Source organism: Marmota flaviventris, chromosome 18, assembly GCF_047511675.1.
Source record: "Marmota flaviventris isolate mMarFla1 chromosome 18, mMarFla1.hap1, whole genome shotgun sequence".
NCBI classification, from domain to species: Eukaryota; Metazoa; Chordata; class Mammalia; order Rodentia; family Sciuridae; genus Marmota; species Marmota flaviventris.
Window position 1 is genome coordinate 46,600,385 of NC_092515.1, and position 25,611 is coordinate 46,625,995.

The following is a 25,611-nucleotide window of genomic DNA, read 5'->3' on the forward strand; positions in this document are numbered from 1 at the left end:
TGTGGATCATGTGCTCCCTTGAGAGCAGTCATTGCTCTCCATCTAAAGCCTGAAATTAAGCAGGCTAAGAATGTCTTGGTGACATAGAAATGACCATGTCTTGGGGCTGGGGTTGTGGCTCAGTAGTAGAGCACTTGCCGTGCATATGTGAGGCACTGGGTTTGATCCTCAGCACCACATAAAAATAAATAAAGATTTTGTGTCCATCTACAACTAAAAATATATTAAAAAGAAATGACCATGTTTCAGATACGGAAGGGACCCTAGGATCCTTGGAGTCAGGATGGCTTCAGTGCTTGGCCTGGCTGTGACTTGAGCAAGTTATGTGACTTCTTTCCATCACAATTTCTTATCAGTCAAATGAAAATTATGAGCCTTAATTTACTTAAATTGTACAGTTAAAGTGAAGACAAAATAAGATAAGGAACAGTAAGTAGTTTGTACACCTTAAGCCCTGTGCAAATGGAACTGCTTATGGTGAACTGAGGTTTTTCTTCTAGTTTATTGATGAGGCTGATTTTGCTTTGATTAGAGTTGTGGTAATCTTTGAGGTTTCTGATACATATGTATGTACATATGCATATATATATATATATATATATGTATATAAAATCTTGATATTTCACAAAAAGTCATGACTCGATTTTGTCAAATTCTCTTTTATTTACATTTTTATATATTATGAAAAATTCAATATTATGAATCCATAAAACCTAGAAAATGAAAATCCTCCATAATCTCATACTTAAAGAATTAATCAAGATGGGTAACAGTGGCATCTCTGTAATCCCAGTGACTCAGGAGGCTGAGGCAGGAGGCTACCCTCAGCAACTTAGCAAGACTTGTCTCAAAATTAAAAATAAAGAGGCCTAGGGATGTAGCTCATTGGAAAATTACCCCCTAGTTTGAATCTCCAGTACCAAAAAGAAAGGTTAATTATAGGGTTTTGCATGTAGCTCAGTGGTAGAAACTTCCCCAGCATTCATGAGATTTTGGGGTCATTCCCATGTACCACAACAACAACAAAAGAATTAAGCATAAAGGGGAATAATGTGGGTTTTCCTACATGTATGCTATGAATACTGTAATATACATAAATATGACTTGTTTATATCTATGGCCCCTTTCCATGGGATCCTGTCACACATACTGCTTTGCCACTTACTTTTCTATTTGGACAGTTTTGCCTATTGCATACATTAGAATTGCTTTCTCTAGCGCCTTTATTGGGGTTTCAGTATTTTTTCTGTTATCGATAAATGTCATTTTAAGCACATCCAAGTTTTTGTGGTTCTCTTATACTTCTTCCTGCCAGTGTTGAGACCACTGGACACAACATCTTTGATGTTGTGCTGAGGATCCAACCTGGGCCGCATACATGCCAGGCGAGCGTGCTATACCGCTTGAGCCACATCCCCAGCCCCATGTATTATCTTTTTATTAGAGTAGTCATCTTCAAAAGTTAATCATGGTAGTAGCTTCATTAAGAAGGAAAGTAATGACATGACAGGCAAGTTATGTTCTATTAAGTTGTTAATATTCTATTAAGTTGCTGAAAACACTAAAATCAGTTCATGACTACTGAACCAAATGACCCTAGGGGAAATACAGGATTAGGTTTTTGCTAGCCTGTTGTCATATTTTCATTATCTGATCAGCACCTAAACTTATTTTACGTGTGTTTCTGTTCAAAGACATGTTATTTATTTATTTAGGCACTAGGGATCAAACCCAGTGCCTTGTGTATACTAAGCATGAGATTGACTGTGTCGCTATACTGGCAGCTCTAGCAAATATACCATTAATTCGTTAATTTGAACTCAAGAGCCAATGACACTATATTGTCATGCCTACCCAATGTTTATCGAACAAAAATGTTTTGTCCTTTAGGTTCATCACACCCTTCTTGTGCTTAAGAGCACTAGATAGAACTTCAGTACTATGGCTCCAAGCAGAGCCATTTTAAACAGTGAGATCTCTAACAGAAAGCACAAAAATACAAAAAAAGAAGGACTAAATATGCCATAAAAAGGACATGATTTTACAGTAATGAGAGCTCAAACAAGGGGATGGGTGGCACCTTTTTTGACCTCAACAAGAGATGTGTATGTCAGATGACTCAAATTTGTTGTTATTTAGCATAGATCTCTGAGTGACTGAAAACACATGTATTGATTTAGGGTTATAAATCAATTTTACTGAATAGATGCGTTTAAAAATGTGCAACTTCAGATAATAGTGAAGATTGACTGAAACAGGGTATTCCTCCACTCCAGTTTCCTGACACACTCTAAGTAATTAAGAAATTATTACTTGCATGTCATGTGTAACTAATTAGAACAAATTAAAAATTTCTTTTCAAATGAAATGATCACTCGCTGTATGTACCTCAAAGGGCCATCTTTTGGTACAGTTTGGACCAATATTGAAACACAAAGTTCAATGTATGTATTTTTTTCCAGTATTTAAAAAAATCATAAAGTACTAGTAATCACGCAGAAAAAGTGCATAAAACCCAAACATGCAGTTTAACAAATAATTATATAGTGAATCATCCATTACCTGGGTCGTGAGATGGACCATCATCAGCACCTTAGATGCCTCTCAGTGCATAATTATTTTGTAGGAAACATCTATGATTCCTTTTTATCTCAAGATTATACTTGACTGTGTTCACTGCCAGGGCTTAGGCAAGTCTGAACTTGCATTCCATGTGTTTGTGTTTTCTTGCAGAGGTGCTCAGAACAGTGGATTTTGTGGTCCCTGATGACCAAGTCATCTTCTGCACCTATGAAAGAGAACAGAACAGGGTGGTCTTCCAGATGGTAGGAGACCCTAATGTCAAGGGTCCTCCTAAGTCTTCCTGTCTCCTGGATTTCATTACTTGGGTCTTGTGCTGGTCACTATTGAGTGCCTGAGCTACTTTGCACAGCAGGGACTTCCTGAAGACTTGACCATTTTTCAAAGGGTCATTCCTGAGTGCTTACAGTATTGGAGACAGATATGGAAATCAAGCTGTCACAGTCTGTTACATGTCTCCAGTCTCAGATTTAATTTACTTGATTAAAGGGATTTTTTGTTTGGCATGACTTCTATATTTGTTTTTTTCATCCATAGCATTGATTATTCATGTTATAGTGTTTGCTTTTGTGTAGACTATATTTAATTCCTATCAAAGGAATTAGATTCCTTAATAGTAGTTAAACTACTTAATTTTTTATTTGTTTTTGTGTTTGTTTTTTGGTAGCAGGGATTGAACTCAAGTGTACTCAATCCCTGAGGCACATCCCCAGCCCTTTTTATTTTGTATTTTGAGACAGGGTCTCAAAAAAAAAAAAAAAAGACTAAGTTTCTTTGAGCTTCGCTAAGTTGCTGAGGCTGGCTTCAAAGTTGTGATCTTTCTTTCTCAGCCTCCTGAGCCCCTGGGGTTATTACAGGTGTACACCACTGCACCCAGGTAGTTAAACTTTATGTTAGAGTTTTAAGGACTCTATCACTCTTTTCTCTTGTTCTGGACATTTCTAGGTGCTTTTTTAGAAATCTTGAGTGCTTTTTTTTTTTTTAAAGAGATCGTGGTGCTTTTTTACAAAGTGTGTAGACATTTTGTCTTTCCTCTGGAACTCTGTTCAGATGAGGTCTATCATTGAGGGTGGTGTGTTTCATGGACTCAGAGACACAGTGAGAGGTTCATGAGCACTGACCCATGCATGCTTTTGAGTCTACCATCTTCTTTCAGTTTGAATGATCATTGCCTTTTTTCTTTTCATGTTTTTCCAGATAAAATAATGTAGGTGGTATTGACATCAATGTGGGCTGTCCAAAAGAATATTCTACCAAGGTAAATTGATTTCTTTATATTTCTCAGAAGTATCCTATGGAGATTAAAGGAAGCTAACAAGACATGATGGCTACATGTACAGTACAGTACCCAGTTCTGGACTAGATCCTGAACTGGATGGGGAAAATGCTTGAAAGTCTGTCAGTGGATTAATGGGCAAAACTGGATCAGGGCCAGGCATGGTGGTCCATGCCTGTAATACCAGTTATTTGGAGGCTGAGGCAGGAGGATTGCAAATATGAAGCCATCCCAGGCAACTTAGGAGGACCCTGTCTCAAAATAAAACAATAAAAGAACTGGGGATGCAGCTCAGTGGTAAAGTATTTGCCTAGCATGTACAAGGCCCCAGGGTCAACCTCAGGTACTGTTTAAGGAAAAAAAAAGCAAAGAAAAAAATAATATGAACAGGGCTTTGTCTTGTCATGAATAATACTGAGACAGACATGACATTTATACAAGAGATCAGATCAGAAGGCTATGGTAAGCCTGAGAACAGAGTGGAAGGGTGCCCTTAAACTTGTTTCTGATGAGGAAATGTGGTCCTTGAGGAAGAGATACAGAACAGCATGAGAAGATTTCCATGTGCAGGAACATGGAGGCCCCTAGGTAGTGAAGACAGAAAGAACTGTGAATGGCTCATTTTCATCAGAGGACTGGGGAATGTGAAATGAAGAGGAAGCAAAAGAGCATAGGATCGCAAACTTTAATTGGGATCAGATCAGCTGGACTTGGACTTCGGGTATCTTTGGCCTTTTTTTTTTTTTTTTAATAGGGAAGCCATGTATCTGGAGGATTAGAATGGCAAAAGACTAGAGGTCTGGTTACTTGGACTTGGCTAGCAAATTGTTGGTTGTGGGATAGTGGGATAAGTGGTTGGGGTTTAGGGAGGGTAGACTGGCAGCCAGGAAACAGGATTCTTGTTTTTTTTTTTTTTAATATTTATTTTTAGTTGTAATTGCACATAATACCTTTATTTCACTTATTTATTTTTATGTGGTGCTGAGGATCGAACCCAGGGTCTCGCACATGCGAGGCCAGTGCTCTACTGCTGAGCCACAACCCCAGCCCCCTGGGATTCTTGTTCTTTATCTGTGATCAGGAGCTGAAGAAAGGACAGATTTGGAGCAGATAATAAAAGCAGGTTGAGGTTGCTGAGTGTAAGGCATCAGAGGGACTCCTGTGGTGATGTCACTGGGAACCTTGTTGTAGGGTGAGCAGAAGGTCGACAGTGTAGACTTAGTAGATGTCCTCCTGGCCCACTGTCCAAAGTCAGCTACTGTGCTCTGAGGAGTCACCTATCCTGACACCAATGCTTTAGGTAAGGAGGCTTCAGAATGTCTGCCTGCCTGCTTGAAAAAACCAGAGGGCCCTACTTACACAGTATATTTGGAAAGTCAAAGAAGAATATAAGGACATTGGCTTCCTCTGGGGAAGGAAAGTTGAGTTTTATTTCATCTTATGCGGGTAGTAAATTTACACTCCAGAGGTGCTACTTAAAATAATTAGTAACTGGTACTAGCCAGTCAGAACAGATACCAAGTAGTATGCTGTAGTGGCACATGCTGGCTAACTATCTGCTTTTTTCTTGTGGTTCAAAAAGGAAGCTGCATAAAAAGTATAAATTTAGGGCTGGGATTTTGGTCAGTGGTAGAGTGCTCGCCTAGCATGTGTGAGGCTCTGGTTTCAATCCTTAGCACTACATAAAATAAATAGGGGCTGGGGTTGTGGCTCAGTGGTAGAGCGTTTACCTAACACAGGTAAGGCCCTAGTTCGATCCTTAGCACCACATAAAAATAAATAAAACAGGGGCTGGGGTTGTGGCTCAGTGGTAGAACGCTAGCCTCGGCCTTACAGGACATGCGAGACCCTGAGTTCGATCCTCAGCACCACATGAAAAAATAAACAAGTGAAATAAAGGTGTTGTGTCCAACTACAACTAAAAAATAAATATAAAAAAAATTAAAAATAAATAAATAAAATAAAGGTATTGTGTCAAACTACATCTAAAAAATAAACATTTAAATAAATAAATAAATAAATAAAGGTAATGTGTCCAACTACAACTAAAAAAATATTTTAAAAAAGTATAGATTTAGGTGGACCTAGTGGTACACACCTATAATTCCAGTGACTCCAGAAGCTATAGCAGGAGGATCTCAAATTTGAGGCCCACCTCAGCAACTTGGGTAGATCCTGTCTGCAAAAGAACTAAGGGTATAATAAAGGACCCCAGTACTAAAAAAAAAAAAAAGAAAAAAAAAAAGTGGAGATTGAAAGTCTCGGGCTGGTGGCTCAGAGGTAGAGCAATCACCTAGCATGTGTGAAGCCCTGGGTTCGATCCTCAGTACCACATAAAAATAAATAAATAAAAATAAAGATATTGTGCCCAACTACAACTAAAAAATAAATATTAAAAAAAGTCTCTTCTCTAATTGGAAAAAACAGTAAAATTTTTAAAAAATATCTTTTGAACCTCTTTTATTTTGAATGTATTATCTATTGAAAAAAAGGAAAAAGAAAGAAAAGAAGGAAATTCCATTGTGGAAAATTGCTGTGGCAGGGGAGTGAGCTTGAATTTTTGACCCTGTGATCCCATAAGGAAGGGCTGGATTGTGAGTGAAGTGAAGGACAAATAGAGCTTGGTGAGTGCCCAGGCTTCCTTGAGGCCTCTAAAGTTTGTATCCTGAGTGCTCTAACGTTTGTATCTCAAATGCAGAGAGGTAGTGGCTCCTCCACTCTCCCAATTCTCAAAAATAGTGTTTTTTTCCCTAGTACCAGGGATTGAAACTAAGGGACATTTAACCGTGAGATCTACCTCAGACCTTTCTATTTTTTATTTTGAGACAGAATCTCACCAAGTCGCTGAGGCCATCTTTGAACATGTGTTCCTCCTGGCTTTCCCTCCTGAGCTACTGGAGTATAGGTATGCACCACTGTGCCTGGCAATCTGTGGTGAGTTAATGTTCTCTCCGATTGAATCTGTCGCCTTTACATATGAAATTAAAGTGTAACAACTGAAACCTTCTGAGCACATCCTGTGAGCACTCGTTAGTATGTGTTGTGTATAATATATTTATTGGATTTGTTTTTCTCCTTCAGATTTTTAAAGATTCTCTTCTCTACTACTCTATCCCAACACAGTGATTATTAAAGTAATTCTTTGCATTATCTAGATGACAGGAAATGTAGAAAATTGTAAAGAGTGAGCTGGGTTGTGGCTCAGTGTTGGAGTGCTTACATGTGTGGGGCACTGGGTTCGATTCTCAGCACTGCATAAAAACAAGTGAAATAAAGATCCATTGACAACTAAAGAAATTGAATAATAAGAAAATTGTAAAGAGAGTGAGGTATGATGGCACATGCCAATAATTCCAGCTCAATGGAAGGCTGAGGCCTTCCACTTGGAAGTTTGAGGCCAGCCTGAGCAATTTCTGAGACCCTGTCTCCAAATAAAAAATAGAAAGTACTGGGTATCTTGGTCAAAGGTAGAGCAACCTGTTATTAATTTCCAGTATACTGCAGATGGACAAAAGAAAAGGGAAGGAAAATGGTTTTGATAATGTCCTTAGAAATGTCTTGGGAAGAGTATGTTTACTGGGAAGAGTATGTTTACAAAGAAGAGTGATAGCCAGTGAGAAGGAGTATAAAGATGGCTTTTTTTATATACTTTTTATAACTTTTCTTTTTTATATGGTGCTGAGGATCAAATGCAATGCCTCATCCCTGCTAGTCAAGTGCTCTACCACTGAGCTACAGCCCCAGCCCAAGGATGGCTTTTAAATACAGTTGCAATCTCTGCCAAACTCTGAAGATACCAGCATAAGCTGCAGTAGTTCCTCATGGCAAGTTAGACTGAGGCCCTCTCTGTGACAACATTGTAAATCATTTGCAACCATCTGCAGAGCTTCTCTCTCAAATTTTTGATTATTTGAATAACTTTATGATTAACACAACAGCAACAGTAAAATTTTTTAAAAATATTTATTCTTAAATTTTCGGTAGACACAATATCTTATTTTACATTTATGTGATGCTGAGAATCGAACCCAGTGCCTTGTGCATGCTAGGCGAGTGCTCTACTACTGAGCCACAACTTCAGTCCCAAATTTTTTATTTCTTTAAAAAAATACAGGAATTAGAATTAAAAACAAAGATGATTCCTTAGATGTCCTAGGTAAATAAATGTCCTCTCTACTGAGCAGCTCAGCCAGCCAGCTTCTGTGACAGTGGTTTCTTGGCACGAAATTTGGGCCTAGGGCAACCCAGGGTCTTTTCTGCTTCTGCTGGAGCTCATCGTTTCTTGGGAGCCCCTCTGCCTCTCTTGTTTGGTTTCTGGGCTGGCTTCTCTGATGGCTTCTCTTCTTTGGCCTTTGGTGGAGTAGCCAAGGCAGCATCTCCATAGGGCAGGTAGCCACCCATGCCAGCCCACCTGCTTTTCTCCACATCCTTGGTAGAGGACATGGTAGTATGCAGGTATAGAAGGAGACATGGGAGGCACTGCTGCTGGAAAGAAAAACAGAACTGATTAATTGCTTCTGCTTTATACACTCTGCCCCCAGGACCTCACTCTCCTGTTGCTTCCTGTTTCTGACTGAAGCCCTCTTCTCTGCTTGGCATCCCAAACACAGCCTTTGCCTGTGACCTCTATGGATGCTGTGCCTGTCAAAGTACTTGAGTTCTGTGGAGCCAGTGGAAGCAACAGAACTGTCAAACCTCAAAATTATCTCAAACAGCCCTCCCTCAGTCTCTCCCTTCTACAACTGAGAGAAATTTCTTAACATCTGTCTTTTCTGAGGCTTTAATAGAAATAATTTTCAAGGTTTAAAAAATATTATAATATAAATTTGTTTAGAACTCTTCCTACTTGGCAGCTCCTCCTGGACACATTGTTACAGTCTGTTTCGACACACTGAATTCTAGGCTAGTTTTTATAGATTTTTATGATGCCTTTTTTTCTTTTTCTTTCTTTTTTTTTTGACATGGTATTTTGAGATGGTGTTTCCCCAGACTGGCCCTGAACTCTTGAGCTAATGTGATCCTCCTGCTTCAGCCTCCTGAGTAGCTGAAACAATAGTTGGGCACCACTCCACCACTTTCTCAAGGCCATATACTAGGGAAGAGGGATTAAGAGATTGAGATGCAAATTCTGGGTACCAAACTTAGGTTCAATAGCCTTCTCACATCCACTTCCTGAGACATTATTTCCTCAGAACTCCAGTCTCTGTAACACTTCACCTCTCCCCCTGGCCCTCTGTTCTTCCCAACTGCGTGAGAACACCCTTTTTCTCAGCATTTCAGACTGGGATGTGTGTGAGGGGATCCATGTGAGTGTATCCATGACAGTATGGTAAAGGTGCCGGGTCTGTGCTCCAATTTTCCCTGGATAACAAAAGCACACTGGGCTTCTGTAAGACTCTTATTAAGGATCTGAGAATGAAGTCTCCTTTCTGTTTTGGTGATAAGTGCTCTCACCCTGTTGCCCAGGTTTCATTGTTTCCCGCCCAGATGCTTGAGCCCAATTCCTGGGCTCAGGTGATCTTTCCACTCAGCCACCTAAGCAGCTGGGACTATAGGTGTGTACCAGTGTGCTGTGCTCTGAAGGAAGCATTGGGGGAGTCTAAAGGGGAAGGCTAGATTGATAAAGATTAGCACCTTTCTGAACACTTGCCCTCAGCAGGGAGCAGAAACACTGTGGGTCCTTGTAGGAGCACCAGACCATTGGTCTTACTCATAGCTAGGGAAGTTCTGAGGTGTGATGGGGAAACCCAAAAGTAATGTGTGGCAGTCCAGTGAGATTGTGTGTTTACTAAGGGCTCCATTACAGATGCCTGGTCTAGGCCTACCTGCTGCACTGCTCTCCCAGGAAATAGAGGATAAGTTAGGCTGAATATAGAATATCTGGTCAGACATTCTTTCTCGATCAACCAGACACTCTGGTGTCTTGTAGAGAACTGGTAGAGAAGATTCCTAGCGTTAACCTGCCATGGAGACTGAGGCTGTGATGTCATCACTACTCAGGTCACAGAAGGAATGTGTGACTTGAGGGGTAGGTGACGATTCTTGGTATGTTATAGAAAGCCGAGTGAAAGGAGAGAGCTCTGCTTGGGCACCCCTCTGGCCTCTCCCCCCATAGTCAGATAGCCACTCTCTGTGGAGCACAGCCCAGATCACAGAGGGGCAAGCAAAACCCAGATTCTGAAACTGGCCTGACAGTCATGATTAACATAGACAGCTAGGTTGCATGACCCTGATACTAAGTATTTTCCTGTTGGAGAGGCAGAGATTTGAGTGGATTAGGGGGTCAAGGAATGCTCCTTGGATGTGAGCCTGAACATAAGTTAAAAGATTTAGGTTGGGTGCGGTAACCCATTCCTGTAATTCCAATGGCTTGGGAGGCTGAGGCAGGAGATTTTTTAGTTCAAAGCCAGTCTCATCAATTTAGGAAGTCCCTGAGCAACTCAGTGAGACCCTGCCTCTAAATAAAATAGGAAGAAAGTGCTGGGGATGTGCCACACTTGGTTGATGCCTCTGAGATCAATCCCCAGTATCGGGGAAAAAAAAAAAGAAAGAAAATGTGGACATGTGGAAAAACATTCACATTGGGGAAAAAAAGCAAAGACCGGGTCCTTTTAATCTCATTCTGCTCCAAAGATTTATCCTTTGATGCATTGGAGAGTGTGGCCGGCTGTTCCTTTGATCCTGAGCAATACACACATCTTTCTGAACACACACACAGAGAAATGCACCCATAACCTTCTTACAAGTGAGATCTCAAAAAAGAGGCTAAGGGGCCTACACAAGGTCACACAGGTAGTACAGAGGTGTTCTGCTCAACAGTAGGGTTGTTCATGTTGAGGTTCCAGATTTATAGCTGATAGGACAAACTTGTCACATTTCAGTGTGATGGACACAGCGGAGGTTGTTATAGGTGCTCCAAGGCAACAGGAGACGTCTCCAGTGACTTTACAAAGTAGGAATGATAGATCTATTTTAACATAAAATTTGATATGTGATTATGACAAAATTACCGTATTATCATTTTAGTCTCCTTTCTTTAAAAAAAGCAAACAACCCATGTGATCATGTAGCCCTGTAATCCCAGCAACTCAGGAGGCTTAAGCAGGAGGACCACAAGTTTGAGGTCAGCCTCAACGATTTAGTGAGACTTTTTCAAAATAAAAAAAGGTGTGCATGGTGCCAGGGCACATGCCTGTAATCTCAGCAGCTCCAGAGGCTGAAGCAGGAGAATTATAAGTTCATAGCCAGCCTCAGGAAAAGTGAGGCTCAGTGCAACTCATTGAGACCCTGTCTCTAAATAAAATAGAAAATAGGGCTGGGGATATTCTGTTTGATGGACATTTATGTCTGTGTATATTCCTTTGATATGAATTAAAAGTCTTAAGAGAAAAACATTATTTTCTTCTTCCTGTGTTATGTGAAAGACTATGCGACTATGGTCCCACTGCTCCACTGCTCCAATGATAGCCAATAGCTCATCTTTCAAAGCCACAAGCAGTTCAACAGGCCCTGAGAGGCATTAAGGGCAGCCTAGCTGACATATTACAGATCTGTATAACCTAGAAAATGAAAATCCTTCATAATCTCACACTTAAAAAAGTTAATCAGGGGCTGGGGTTATGCCTCAGTGGTAGAGCACTTGCCTAGCATGTGTGAGGCACTGGGTTCAATCCTCAGCACCATATAAAAATAAATAAAGATAGTTTCCATATATAACTATTTAAATAATTTTTTTTTTTTAAAAAAAGTTAAGCTGGATGCAGTGGCGTATCCCTGTAATTTAGGATTATGAGGCAGGACGATTGCAAGCTTGAGGCCAGCCTCAGCAACTCAGCAATACCTTCTCTCAGAATAAAAAGGGCTGGGGATGTAGCTCCATGGTAAATTTCTCCTGGGTAAAATCCCTAGTACTGTCCCCTAAAACTAAGCATAATGGGGAATAATATGGATTTTCCTACACATATCTTATGAATAATGTATAATATATAAATATGTGACCTGTTTATATCTGTACCTCCCTCCCATGGAATCCTGTCATACATATTGTTTTGCCATTTACCTTTCTACTAGGACATTTTTGCAAGTCAGATACATTAGAATTGGTTTCTCTAATGCCTTTACTGGGGTGTCAGTATTTTGCTGTTATCAGTAAACTTCATTATAGGTACATCCAAGTTTTCATGGTTCTCTCACAGTTCTTTCTGCCAGGGTTGAGCTGTCGCTGTGAGAGATCACCGATTACTTCTCCCAACATGTCTTTTTAGGCATCTAATCTGTTCAGTGCTCCGATGATAATTACATATTCCCTTTATAGAAATGCTTTACATGCTTTAAAGGTCTTAGTTCTCAAAACAGCCTTCAATATAGGTTTATTTTCTCATTTACCACATTGTCTCTTTTTATTATAGTAGTCATTTTTGAAAGTTAATGTGGTAGTGTTATGGCGAGATTGCAATAGATCACTGAGTTGATCTTAAAGCAGGAGATGGAACCATCTTTTTTAAAATTTTTTTTTACTTGTAGTTGAGCACAATATCTTTATTTTGTTTATTTATTTTTATGTGGTGCTGAGGATCGAACCCAGGGCCTCACACATGCTAGGCGAGTGCTCTACCACTGAGCTACAACCCCAGCCCCAGAACCATCTTTATTCACCACTGGGTGGTCCAGATCCACCAGCTGGTGGGCCAAGGAGTGGGCTGCAAGTCTACCCTTTGTACCTCTCTCGGGGTTTGAGTTCACCTTTTAGAGTCCAAAACCATATTAATTATAAGTGGCTGTTGCTATGATTCAAAACCATAAACAAACGTCATTAGATTTAAAATCAGAAGCAGAAGTGGGGGAATGGATCAAAATGACCTTAGGTGACTACAAGTTAAAGAATGGTTACTAAGGTCTAGACAATCAATCTCTGACAGGGTACATTGTCCGAGAAAAATGGGAACCAAAGAGAGAACAATTTTACATTGTATATGAATTGCCATTTTGTGTTGCCAAGTATGCTATGCTAAGCAACTGTTGATGGGGACAGAGGCAGGGATTTCCCATGGAAGAAGCATTTTTTAATGTGACATGGAGTCTCAGAGTAAAATGGAGTCTGTTTAGTCATTGCCCATATAGCCTGGCCCACAATAGCTATTGTAGAGCTTCATTAATAAGGAGAGATGAGATATAGTTGATTTTTGTTAATGTTCAATTAAGTTGCTGAGAACACTAAAATCACTACTGAACCAAGTGACCCTTGGGGATATACAAGATTAGAAATTTGCTAGCCTCTGGTCACATTTTCATCAACTGATCACCACTTAAACTCATTTTATGTGGGTTTCTATTCAGAGACTATTTGTTTAGTAGAAGCTAGGGATCAAACCCAGTGCCTTGTGCATGCTAAGCATGTACTCTACCACAGAGCCAAACTGGCAGCTCCACCCAATATACCATTGATGAACTCAAGAGCCAATAGCACTGTATTGTCATGCTTAACCAAGGCTTATCTAACACAAGATTTTTATGCTTAAGAGTACTAGACAGAACTTCAGCACTATGCTTGGGCCCATTTTAAACAGTGAGATCACTAACAAAAAGCACAAAAATACAAAAAATGAAGGGCAAAATATGCCATAAAGGGCACATTTTTACAGTATGAAAGCTAAAACAAGAAGACAAGTGACACCGTGTTTGAACTCAGCTGGAGATGTGTATGAAAGGTGACTCCAATTTGTTGTCTTAGCATCTGTCCCTGAATGACTAGAAACACCACATGTATTGATTTAGGGTTATAAATCAATTTTACTGAATAGATACATTTAAAAATATGTAACTGCAAATAATAGTGAAGATTGACTGATCCACTCCAGTTTTCTGACTCACTCTAAGTAATGAAGAAATGATCACTTGCCTGTCATGTGTAACTTGCTGCACCTCAAAGGATAACCTTCCAGGAAAGTTTGGACCAGTATTGAAACACAAAGTTCAATGTATGTACCTTCTTTCCAGTATTTCAAAAAATTATAAAGTGCTAGTAATCATGCAGAAAAAGTGCATAAAACCCAAACATGCAGTTTAACAAATAATTATAAAGTGAATCACCCATTACCTGTGTCGTGAGATGGACCATCATCAGCACCTTAGATGTCTCCCAGTGCATACTTATTTTGTAGGAATCATCTATGATCCCTTTTTTCGTTTTAAGGTTATACTTGGCTGTGTTCACTGCCAGGGCTTAGGCTAGTCTGAACTTGCATCCCATGTGTTTTTTTGTAGAGGTGCTTAGAACAGTGGATTTTGTAGCCCCTGATGACCAAGTCATCTTCCGCACCTGTGAAAGAGAACAGAGCAGGGTGGTCTTCCAGATGTTGATGAGATCCTAATGTCAAGTGTCCTCCTAAGTCTTCCTGTCTCCTGGATTTCATTACTTGGGTCCTGTGCTATTGATCACTATTGAGTGCCTAAGCTACTTTGCACAGCAGGGACTTCCTGAAGACTTGATCATTTTTCAGAGGGTCATTCCTAAATGCTTACAGTATTAGAGACAGATTATGGAAATCAAGCTGTCACAGTCTGTTACATGCCTGCAAGTCTCAGATTTAATTTATTTAATTATAGGAATCTTTTGTTTTGGCAGCATGATATTTATTTTCATTGATTATTCATGTCATGGTGTTTGATTTTGTGTCGTCTGTATTTATTTCCTATCAAATGGATTAGATTTCTTCAAGAGCAATTAAATTTGGGTTTTTTTTGGTAGCAGGAATTGAACTCAAGGACATTAAACCCCTTTTGAGACAGAGTCTTACTAAGTTGCTTTGAGCTTCGTTAAATTGCTGAGGCTGGTTTCAAAGTTGTGATCTTCCTTCCTCAGACTTCCGAGCCCCTGGGATTACAGGTGTATACCACTGCACCTAGGTAGTTAGAATTGTAAGAACTATATAGCTCTCTTGTCTTGCTCTGGACATTTCTTGGTGCTTTTTTAGAAGTAGCTCCTGAAGATATTTAGGTTTTAAAAAGCTAAATGCAATGGGTAGACATGTGATCAAGTATGTATAATTATAGACTCCAAGTTGTGAGTATCTGAATGTTCTCTGTATTTTCATAGGGCTGGGGTTGTGGCTCAGCAGTAGAGGGCTCACCTAGCATGTGCGAGGCCCTGGGTTTCATTCTTAGCACCATATAAACAAAAATAAATAAAATAAAGGTATTGTGTCCAACTACAACTAAAAAATAAATATTAAAAAAAAAGATTATCTTCATGTTTTTGTATGTTGGAAAGTAACTGCATTAATGACATTGTTTAGTTTTTCCAAGTCCATCATTTCTTTTACCAGTGGCTAATTTATTAGGCTGGCTTTTTGGGAGAAAACTGACCCATTCTGCTTATTGGCATGAACATGTTGTGTGTGGGGGAAGGGGTTGGATGTGTTTGTCATATACTTCTGCCTTTATCAGGGCATTGGTTAATGAAGCCTTTTGTGTTTCTAGGGAACCTCAGATTCATAGTGAGCCCTTGCTGTGGCCAGGCTTATGTAAGTTTCTCCCTCTTGAGCTTCCTTTGTTTCTCCTATGAGTTAAGAGATTCTAATGTCACTGGTGACTTTGAAGGTGACCCATGCTTATGCCTCCTGGCACATTGCTATTTTTAGCTGAGGGTGATTTCCTTTCCTGTTTATGACATCTCAAAACTGTCCTGGGATTCAAATGTACCCACTGTTCCCAGACTGCAGAGATCCTCATGTGGAGGCCCAATTTTAATGTTTATTCATGGGATTCCCTTTCTGGGAATACTTCTGACTGTGAGTCTTGAAGTTTAACCCTCAGTGTAGGTAAGACCTATCGCTTCTTGAGTTAACAAAGCAGCAGAGTACCTTCTTCAGGAGTGGGTTTTAGAGTTAAAGTGGACCTGAGTTGGAATTCTGGGTTTGCTACTGACTGTGTGACCTTAAGAAGTTACTTAACCTTGCTAATAACTTAGTTCCTTTCTCTGTGAAATGATACAAACTTCTGCTACAGGGCAGGGCAAATGAAATAAGGCATGTTATATGGAGCTTGTCACACATTGGAAGTACTTAGTAAATAATAGCTTTTGTTATTGATGAGAGTGATAGCAAGAAGAGACTCAGGCAGTAATTGTTGTTGATCACAGACTATTAACTGTACAAACCAGAGAATTAGGTCAGGGTCCTTTCAACATCTGAGAATTGTTTGGAGTAAGCTACCCATGTCACCCAGCAAATGAAGGCAGTCCGTTGTAACTTCTGCCAGAATTGTTGCTCTGGCAAAGGGCTCTTGTGCTTGTGTCACTTCTCTGCCTTGACAAATGGCTTTCATTACCCCAGTGAGAAATGGTGACCTGGAATTGAGTTTAGTATGAATGTTACTTAGTATTTGAGCTATCTGATGCAACTCAGGTGTAGCAAAGTCCTCAATACCTAGCTCTTTTCAGATGTGTAGACACTTTGGTTTTCCTCTGGAACTCTGCTCAGATGAGGTCTGTCATGGAGGGTGGTGTGTTTCATGGACTCAGAGACATAGTGAGAGGTTCATGAGCACTGACCCATGCATGCTTTTGAGTCTACCGTCTTCCTTCAGTTTGAGTGATCATTGCCTTTTTTCTTTCATGTTTTTCCAGATAAAATAATGTAGGTGGTATTGACGTCAACATGGGCTGTCCAAAAGAATATTCCACCAAGGTAAATTGATTTCTTTATATTTCTCAGAAGTATCCTATGGAGATTAAAGGATGCTAACAAGACATGATGGCTAGGTACAGAACCCATTTCTGGACTAGATCCTGAGCTAGATGGGGAAAATGCTTGAAAGTCTGTTAGTGGATCAATGGGCAAAACTGGAACAGGGCCAGGCATGGTGATCCATGCCTGTAATCCCAATTATTTGGGAGGCTGAGGCAGGAGGATTGCAAATATGAAGCCATCCCAGGCAACTTAGGAGGACCTGTCTCAAAATAAAACAATAAAAGAACTGGGGATGCACTCAGTGGTAGAGTACTTGCCTAGCATGTACAAGGCCCCGGGGTCAACCTCAGGTACTGTTTAAAGAAAAAAAAAAAAAAAAGCAAAGAAAAAACAATATGAACAGGGCTTTGTCTTGTCATGAATAATACTGAGACATACATTTAAGATTATAGAGGGGCTGGGGATGTGGCTCAAGCGGTAGTGTGCTCGCCTGGCATGCGTGTGGCCCGGGTTCAATCCTTAGCACCACATACAAACAAAGATGTTGTGTCCGCCGAAAACTAAAAAATAAATATTAAAAAAAAATTCTCTCTCTGTCTCTTTGTCTCTCTCTCTCTCTCTTTAAAAAAAAAAGATTATAGAGGATGCAGTATAAATGTCGTATCATAAAAGATCAGATCAGAAGGCTATGGTAAGACTGAGAACAGAGTGGAAGGGCTCCCTTAAACTTGTTCTGATGAGGAAATGTGGTCCTTGAGGAAGAGAATATAAGACAGTATGAGAAGATTTCCATGTGCAGGAGCATGGAGGCCCCTAGGTGTTGAAGACAGAACTATGAATGGTTCATTTTCATCAGAGGACTGGGGAATGGGAGATGAAGAGGAAGCAAAAGAGCATAGGATCACAAACTTTAGTTGGGATCAAATCAGCTGGACTTGGACTTTGGGTATCTTTTGCCTTTTTTTTTTTATGAGCAGAGAAGTTACTGGAGGATTAGAATGGCAAAAGGTAGCAGTTGGGATACTTGGACTTGGCTAGCAAATTGTTAGGTGTGGGATAGTGGGATAAGAGGTTGGGGTTTAGGGAAGAAAGACTGGCAGCCAGGAAGCAGGATTCTTGTTCTTTATCTGTGGTCAGGAACTGAAGAAAGGTCAGGTTTGGAGCAGATAATAAAAGCAGGTTGTGGTTGCTGAGTATAAGGCATCAGAGGGACTCCTACAGTGATGTCATTGGAACCTTGTTGCAGGGTGAGCAGAAGGTCGACAGTGTAGACATAGTAGTGATGGCCCACTGTCCAGAGTCAGCCACCATGCTCTGAGGAGTCACCGAGCCTGACACCAATGCTTTAGGTGTCAGGAGGCTTCAGAATATCTGCCTTACCTGCTTAAAATACTCGAGGGCCCTGTGGATAGTAGCTTCAGAGAATTGCAGAAAGTTGAAAGTGCCTGTTAGGAGTTGAAAACTTATCACTCTGTTTTCTCTCATTATGTCTGTGTGTTCCTGAGTTATGTAAGGAGCAGAGTTGAAATGATTTAGAATGATCTCCTTGATGTAGTGAAAAGAGCAATGAGCAGAGCAGAATGTCATACAGCATACTACTGTATACTTTAGGAAAATCGGAATGAATATTATATATTTTGACTTTTTTATTACAGAATTACTTGGAAAGATAAAGAAGAAACTAGAGACATAGGTTTCCACTGGGAACAGAAAGTTGAGTTTTATTTGGTACTATGTAGGTAGTAAATTTACAATCTTGGGGAGCTATTTAAAATAATTAGTAACTGGCACTAGCCAGTCAGAACAGATTTCAACCAGTATGCTGTAATGGCACATGGCTGCTACCTATCTGCTCTGTCGTTCTGGTTCAAAAAGCAATGCCAAATAAAAAGTATAGACTGAGCTGGACATAGAGGTACACGCCTGTAATTCCTGTGACTCCAGAAGCTAAGCAGGAAGATCTCAAGTTTGAGGCCAACCTCAGCAACTTAGGGAGACCCAGTCACAAAAAGAACTGAGGGGGCTGGAGTTGTGGCTCAGCAGTAGAGTGTTCACCTAGCACATGCGAGGCCTTTGGTTCGATCCTCAGCACCACGTAAAAATAAATAAAATAAAGATATTGTGTCCAACTACAACTAAAAACTAAATATTTAATAAAAAAGGGGGAGGGGGCTGGGGTTGTGGCTCAGCTGTAGAGCGCTCGCCTTGCATGTGTAGGATCCTGGGTTTGATCCTCAGAACCATATGAAAATAAATAAAAGGTATTATGTCCAACTACAACTAAAAAATAAATAAAATATGTGAAATAAAAGTATTGTGTCCAACTACAACTAAAAAAATATTAAAAAAAAGAAAAAAAAAAGGAGATGAGGGGTGTGGTAAAGCACCCCAGATACCCAAAAAAGTAAAAAAAAAAAAAAAAAAAAGAGAGATTGAAAGTCTTCCATTCCTTAATCAGAAGGAATCTTTAATCTTTTATCTTTTGATTTTCTTTTATTTTGAATATATGATGTATTAAAAAAAAGAAGAAAGGAAGAAATTTCATTGTGGAAAATTGCTGTGGAGAGGGCAATGAGTTTGAATTTTAGACCCTGTGATTCCATAAGGAGGGGCTGGATTGTGTGTGTGTGAAGGACAGATGGAACTGGGTGAGTGCCTGGGTTTCCTTGAGGCCTCTAAGGTTTGTATCTATGGCCTGTAAGGTTTGTATCCTGAGCCCTCTAAGTTTTGTATCTCAAATGCAGAGCTAGTGGCTCCTTCATCCTACCAATTCTCAAAATGTAGGCCCAACATGGCCAGTATGTAGTGATTTTTTTTTTATTATTAGCAGGGGTTGAACCCCGGGATTGAACCCTGAGCCACATCTTCAGCCCTTTTTATTTTTTTATTGTGAGACAGAATCTCACCAAGTTGCAGAGGCCGGCTTTGAACTTGTGATCTTCCTGGCTTCCCCTCCCAAGCTGCTGGGAGTATAGGCAAGCACGACCAACCCTGGAAGTCAGTAGTGATTTAATGTTCTCTCTGATTGAATCTGTCATCCTTACACATGAAATTAAACTGTTAACAACTGAACTTAAACCTTCTGAGCACATCCTGTGAGCATCATTAGTATGTAGTGGGTATACTGAATTTATTGGATTTGTTTTTCTCCCCTTTATTCAGATTTTTAAAGATTCCCTCCTCTACTACTCTCCCCCACGACACTGATTATTAAAGTAACTCATTGTATTCTGTAGAACATGGGAAATATGGAAAATTGTAAAGAGAGGGCTAGGGTTGTGGCTCAGGGGTGGAGCACTTGCCTGGTATGTGTGGGGCACTGGGTTCTCAGCACTGCATAAAAATAAAATGAAATAAAGGTCTATAAAAAAACAAAAAATAAATACAACAATAAAATTGTAAATAGAGCAATAATAAAATTGTGAAGAGAGATGCACATGTCAATAATCCCAGTTTCTTGGGAGGCTGAGGCAGTAGGATCACAAGTTCAAAGCCAGCGTGAGCAACTTCTGAGACCCTGTCTCCAAATGAAAAGTAGAGAGGGTTGTGTATGTAGGTCAATGATAGAGCAATTTCTAGTACTAGAATCAATTTCTAGTACTGCAGAGGGACACAAGGGCAGAAAATTGTTGATAATGTCATTAGAATGAGAAGACTACATTTACAAAGAAGTCAGAGTGACAGTCAGTGAAAAGGAGTATAAAGAATGGGTTTTAAATACAGATGCAGTCTCTGCCAAACTCTGAAGACATCAGCATATGCTGCAGTAGTTCCTATGTCAAGCTAAACCAAGGCCCTAGCTGCATTGAAAATCATTTACAACAACTTCCCGGGCTTCTCTCAAATTTTTGTATATTTGAATAACTTTATAATTAACACAACAGCAACAATAAATTTTTTATTTTTTTAAAAAATGGGTAAAATTTAAAAAGAAACATGCCTTAGGGGTCCTAGTTAAATAAATGTCCTCTCTACAGAGCAGCTTAGCCAGCCAGCTTCTGTGGCAATGCTTTCTTGGCAGGAATTTTGGGCCTGGGACAGCCCAGGGTCTTTTCTGTCTCTGCTGGAGCTCGGCGTTTCTTGGGAGCCCCTCTGCCTCTCTGGTTTGGCTTCTGGGCTGGCTTCACTGCTGGCTTTTCTGCTTTGGCCTTTGGTGGAGTGGGCAAGGGAGCATCTCCATAGAGTCGGTAGCCACCAACCAGGCAGTATGTCTGTCCATGCCAGCCCACCTGCGTTTCTCCACATCCTTGGTAGAGGACGTAGTGGTATGCAGGTGTAGAAGGAGACATGGGAGGCACTGCTGCTGGAAAGAAAACCAGAACTGATTAATTGCTTCTGCTTTATACACTCTGCCCCCAGGACCTCACTCTCCTGTTGCTTCCTGTTTCTGACTGAAGCCCTCTTCTCTGCTTGGCATTCAAACACAGCCTTTGCCTGTGACCTCTATGGATGCTGTGCCTATCTCCTCAAGGGATACTGTCAAAGTACTTGAGTTCTGTGGAGCCAATGGAAGCAGCAGGAAAACAGTCAAACCTCAAAATATCCCAAACAGCTGTCCCTCAGTCTCTCCCTTCTATAACTGAGAAAAATTTCTTTTCTGAGGCTTTAATGGAAATAATTTTCAAGGTTTGGAAAAAATGGTCTAATATACATCGATTTAGAACTCCTTCCACCTTGGCAGTTCCCACTGGGGCCCATTCGTAAAGCCTGTTTCAACCACACTGAATTCTAGCCCAGTTTTTATATATTTTTTCTAATGCAATTCTTTTTTGAGATTTTTTATGCTATGTTTTCCCAGACTGGACCGGAACTCTTGAGCTCAAGTGATCCTCCTGCCTTAGCCTCCTTAATAGCTGGGACTATATTTGGGTACCTGTCCAACTCTACCACTTTCTGAAGGCCATATACTGGGGCAGAGGGATTAAGAGATTTAGGTCCAAATTCTGGGTACCAAGTTTAGGTCCAATAGCCTTCTCACAAACACTTCCTGAGACATCATTTCCTCAGACCTCCAGACTTGGTAACATGAGACTGGCCCTTCTGTTCTTCCCAACTGCATGACACCCACCCTTTTCCTTGGCAGTTCAGACTGGGATATGTGTGCGGGGGTCCATGTGAGTGTGTTCATGACAGTATGGTAAAGGTGCCTGAGTTTGAAGGTGAGGTTTTTGCGAGGCCAATAGCTATTTCTTAATGTGCTCCATTTATCACTTGATAATAAATGCACACTAGGCTCTTGTAAGACTCTTATTATGAAACGATCTGAGATAGAAGCTTCCTTTCTGTTTTTGGTAATGGTGATCACCGTGTGCTCAGATTTCACTATATTCCTCACCCAGATGCTTGAGCCTAATTCCTGGACTCAGGTGATCTTCCCACTCAGCCACCCAAGCAGTTGGGCCTATAGGTGTGTACCAGTGTGCTGCACTCTGAAGGAAGCACTGGGGGAGGCTAAAAGGGAAGGCTAGATTGATAAAGATTAGCACCTTTTTGAACACTTGTTCTCAGCAGTGAGCACAGCAACACTGTGGGTCCTTGAGGGAGCGCCAGACCATTGGTCTTACTCATGGCTAGAGAAGTTCTGAGGTGTGATGGGGAAACCCTAAAGGAAGATGTGGCAGTCAAATGAGGTTGTATATTTACCAGGGGCTCCATTACAGATGGCCTAGGCCTACCTGCTGCACTGCTCTCCCAGGGGACAGCAGACAAGTTAGACTGAATATAGAATATCCGGTCAGACATATTCTCTGGAGCAACCAGACACTCTGGTGTCCTGTAGAAAACTAGTAGAGAAGTTTTCTAGCATTATCCTGCCATGGAAACTTAGGCTTGTGATGTCATCACTACCCAATGAGGTCACAGAAAGGAATGTGTGACTTGAGTAGCAGGCTTCAGATCCTTCTATTTTATGGAAAGCAGGGTGAAAGAAGCGAACTCTGCCTCAGCCCTCCCTTCTGGCCTCTCCCCTCATTTCCTAGTCATCTAGCCACTATTTATGTAGCATAGCTGGGAGTTGAGGACAGCCTATGACTACAGGTGGCTCGAGAACCCAAATTCTGAAACTGGTCAGTCATGATTAAACACAGAGACAGCTAGGTTGCATGGCCCTGATGCTAAGCATTTAAGTGTTGGAGAGGCAGAGACTTGAGTGGATTATTTATTGAGGGAATGCTCCTTGGAAGTGGCCTGAACATAAGTTAAGATTTAGGCTGGGTTGGTAACCCACAAGTGGCCTGTAATTCCAGTGGCTTGCGAGGCTGAGGCAGATTTTTAATTCAAAGCCATCCTCAGCAACTTAGTGAGGCTCTAAGCAACTCAGTGACACCCTGCATCTAAATGAAATATAGAAAAAGGGCTGGGGGTGTTACCCAATAGTTGAATGCCCCTGAGTTCAATCCCCTGTACCAAAAACAACAACAAAACCCCAAAACAACAACAACAACTGTTAGAGTCTGTAAACAAGTCAAAATAACACCGGGCCATACAGACTCGGCCGTGGCTCTCAGCAAACAACAACAAAAAATCCAAAATCTGTATATGTGGAAAAGCATTTCGGTTTGGATTAAAAGCAAAGGCAGGTTCTTCTTCACCTTATTCTGCCCCAAAGATTAGTCCTTTGATGGGTTGGAAGTGTCCTTTGATGGGTTGGAAGTGTCCTTCAATGGTAGAGTCTTGATAGAGTGTTTGGCTAGTATGTGAGGCCAGAGATGTGATCCTGTGCACTAGAAAAAAAATGAAATAAAATTTTTGCATCATCACTGTTTATAAGGGAGGTCTCAAACAGATGTTAAGGGGCCTACCAAGGTTCCACAAGTAGTGTAGAGGTGTTGTGCTCAATAGTAGAGTTTTAGTTGTTTATTTGGGGCTTCAGATTTATAGCTGATAGGACGATCATGTCACATTTCAAGGTAATGGACAATGAGAAGACTGTTAAAGGTGCTCCAAGGCAAAATGAGGATCTCCAATGACTTTATAAAGTGGGAATGACAAGCCCATTTTTTTTTTTTTGTGGTGCTGGGCCTTGTGCATATGAGGCAAGCACTCTACTAATTGAGCTATATCCCCAGCCCATGAAAAGCCCATTTTAACATAAAATTTGAAATGTGTTCATGACAAAATGACATTACAAAATTACCACATTACCATTTCAATCCCCTTCAAAAAAAAAAAAAACAAAGCAAACAAACTATGTGTGGTCATACAAGCCTATAATTCCAGCAACTCAGGAGGCTTAGGCAGGCAGACCACAAGTTTGAGGCCAGTCTCAGCAATTTAGTGAGACTCTGTTTCAAAATAAAAATAAAAAGGGCTAAGGATGTAGGTCAGTGGTAAAGCACATCTGGGTTCAATCCCTCATCTCACAATAAGTAATAAAAACAGGGGAGAGTCCTGGGAAGCAGCCTAGAGGTAGAGTGCCCCTGAGTTCAAATATTGGTTCTGAAAAAAAAAAAAAAGAAAGAAAGAAAGAAAAGACCTGGGGAAGTAGCTCATCGATAGAGAGCTTTCTATCCACAGCACTGCAATGAAAGAAAATAAACTGAGTCTTTGCCCTACATGTTGCAATTTGGAGTGTGACGAGGCAGCCCATAAAACATAAAAACATCATTTATTGCTAGAAGTCATGACATTACAAAAACCAAAATGCATTTCATTCTTCACATTTTATGTGAAAGAATATGCTACTATGGTCCAATGCTCCATTGGCTCAATGCTCCATAGCTCCACTGATTGCCAGTAGCTCATCTTTCAAAGCTACAAGCAGCTCACCAAGCCCTGAGAAGAATTAAAGGCAGTCTAAGTGACAAATGTGTTCACCCAACCAGGACACCAGAAATGATCCCTAATCCAGATCCCATTTTAGTTAGCCAAAATCAAGCTTGCTGAGGCAAAGGCTCTCTCACTGAAGATGCTAGTCCTGGAAGGCTTCTCCTTGGATGAGCTGTAAGTTCAACCTTCTGAACTAGTCTCACATCCCAGGGAATATATATAAAATATCCGGTCAGACATATTCTCTGGAGTTGATGACTGTGCCTGGCACCTTGATCCCAATCTCTGCTCTGTGGATGTTATCTTGCAGGGTGAGGGAAAAAATCATAATTGACAAACAGTTCCACATGGGTGCTGTGTAGGTCCCGATTGGTTATGTCTGTGCAGGGTATTTGTTTGTTTGAAACCAGGGATTGAATCCAGGGTTGTTTAACCAATGAGCCATATCCTTGGCCCTTTTTATTTTTAATTTTTAGGCTGAGGCTCTCTTTGAACTTGTGATCCTCCTGGCTTGCCCTTCTAAGCTATTGGGAGTATAGGCATGCACCACTGCCCCTGGGAGTCTGTGGTGAGTTACTGTTCTCTCTGATTGAATCTGTCATCCTTAAACATGAAAATTAACTAACAACTGAACTTGAATCTTCTGAGCACATCCTGTGAGCATTCATTAGTTTTCAGTGTGTATACTGTATTTATTGGATTTGTTTTTCTCCCCTTCATTCAGATTTTTGAAGATTCCCTCCTCTACTACTGTCCCTGAGACACTGATTATTAAAGTAAATCATTGCATTGTCTAGTACATGGGATATATAGAAACTGTAAAAAGCTAAGTATGATGGCATGGGCCCATAATCACAGCTCCTCAGGAGGCTGAGCTCAATGGTAGAGCAACCCTGGATTCAATTCTCAGTACTGCAGAGGGAAAAAAGAAAAGGGCAGGGGAATTGTTGGTAATAATCTCATTGTCATGAGACAACCAGTATTGTTAGCATTGAGTTCTGAGTTGGTGGTTTCTGTTTGCTGGTGTTTCGTTCAAGCTTGGCATGTATCTGGATCCTCAAGACTGGGACATTGTTGGTGGCAGAGGAGAATCTCCTGGACAAGGTTTGTGTCCCTGAGTGTCTTTGCTGATGTGGGTACCGAAGTATTGGTATGAGAGAAAGAAGGAGTATTTAATCTCATCATTTAGGGAGGATCCATTGTTTTTAAAGGGGTGGAAGATAGTGGTGTTTAGTTTCTTATGACACTGAGACCTGAGTAGGGAGTGGGAAGGTCTGAAAAAGAATTTTTTTTTGTACC

At 40.6% G+C, this 25,611-nt stretch overlaps 1 protein-coding gene across 4 annotated transcripts in view; it reads left to right on the forward strand.

Annotated features, from left to right (window-relative positions):
- LOC114081179 (tRNA-dihydrouridine(20) synthase [NAD(P)+]-like) overlaps positions 1 to 25,611 on the forward strand; it is a 103,965-nt gene that overhangs the window by 12,836 nt on the left and 65,518 nt on the right. The window contains exons 3-7 of one of the 4 annotated variants that reach the window (XM_071604510.1): positions 3,778 to 3,838; positions 6,686 to 6,790; positions 15,335 to 15,378; positions 16,482 to 16,542; positions 24,789 to 24,880. The gene's annotated coding sequence lies outside the window, so the exon portion shown is untranslated. The remainder of the gene's footprint in view (positions 1 to 3,777; positions 3,839 to 6,685; positions 6,791 to 15,334; positions 15,379 to 16,481; positions 16,543 to 24,788; positions 24,881 to 25,611) is intronic. The other 3 variants (XM_071604511.1, XM_071604512.1, XM_071604513.1) reach the window with 3 other exon arrangements.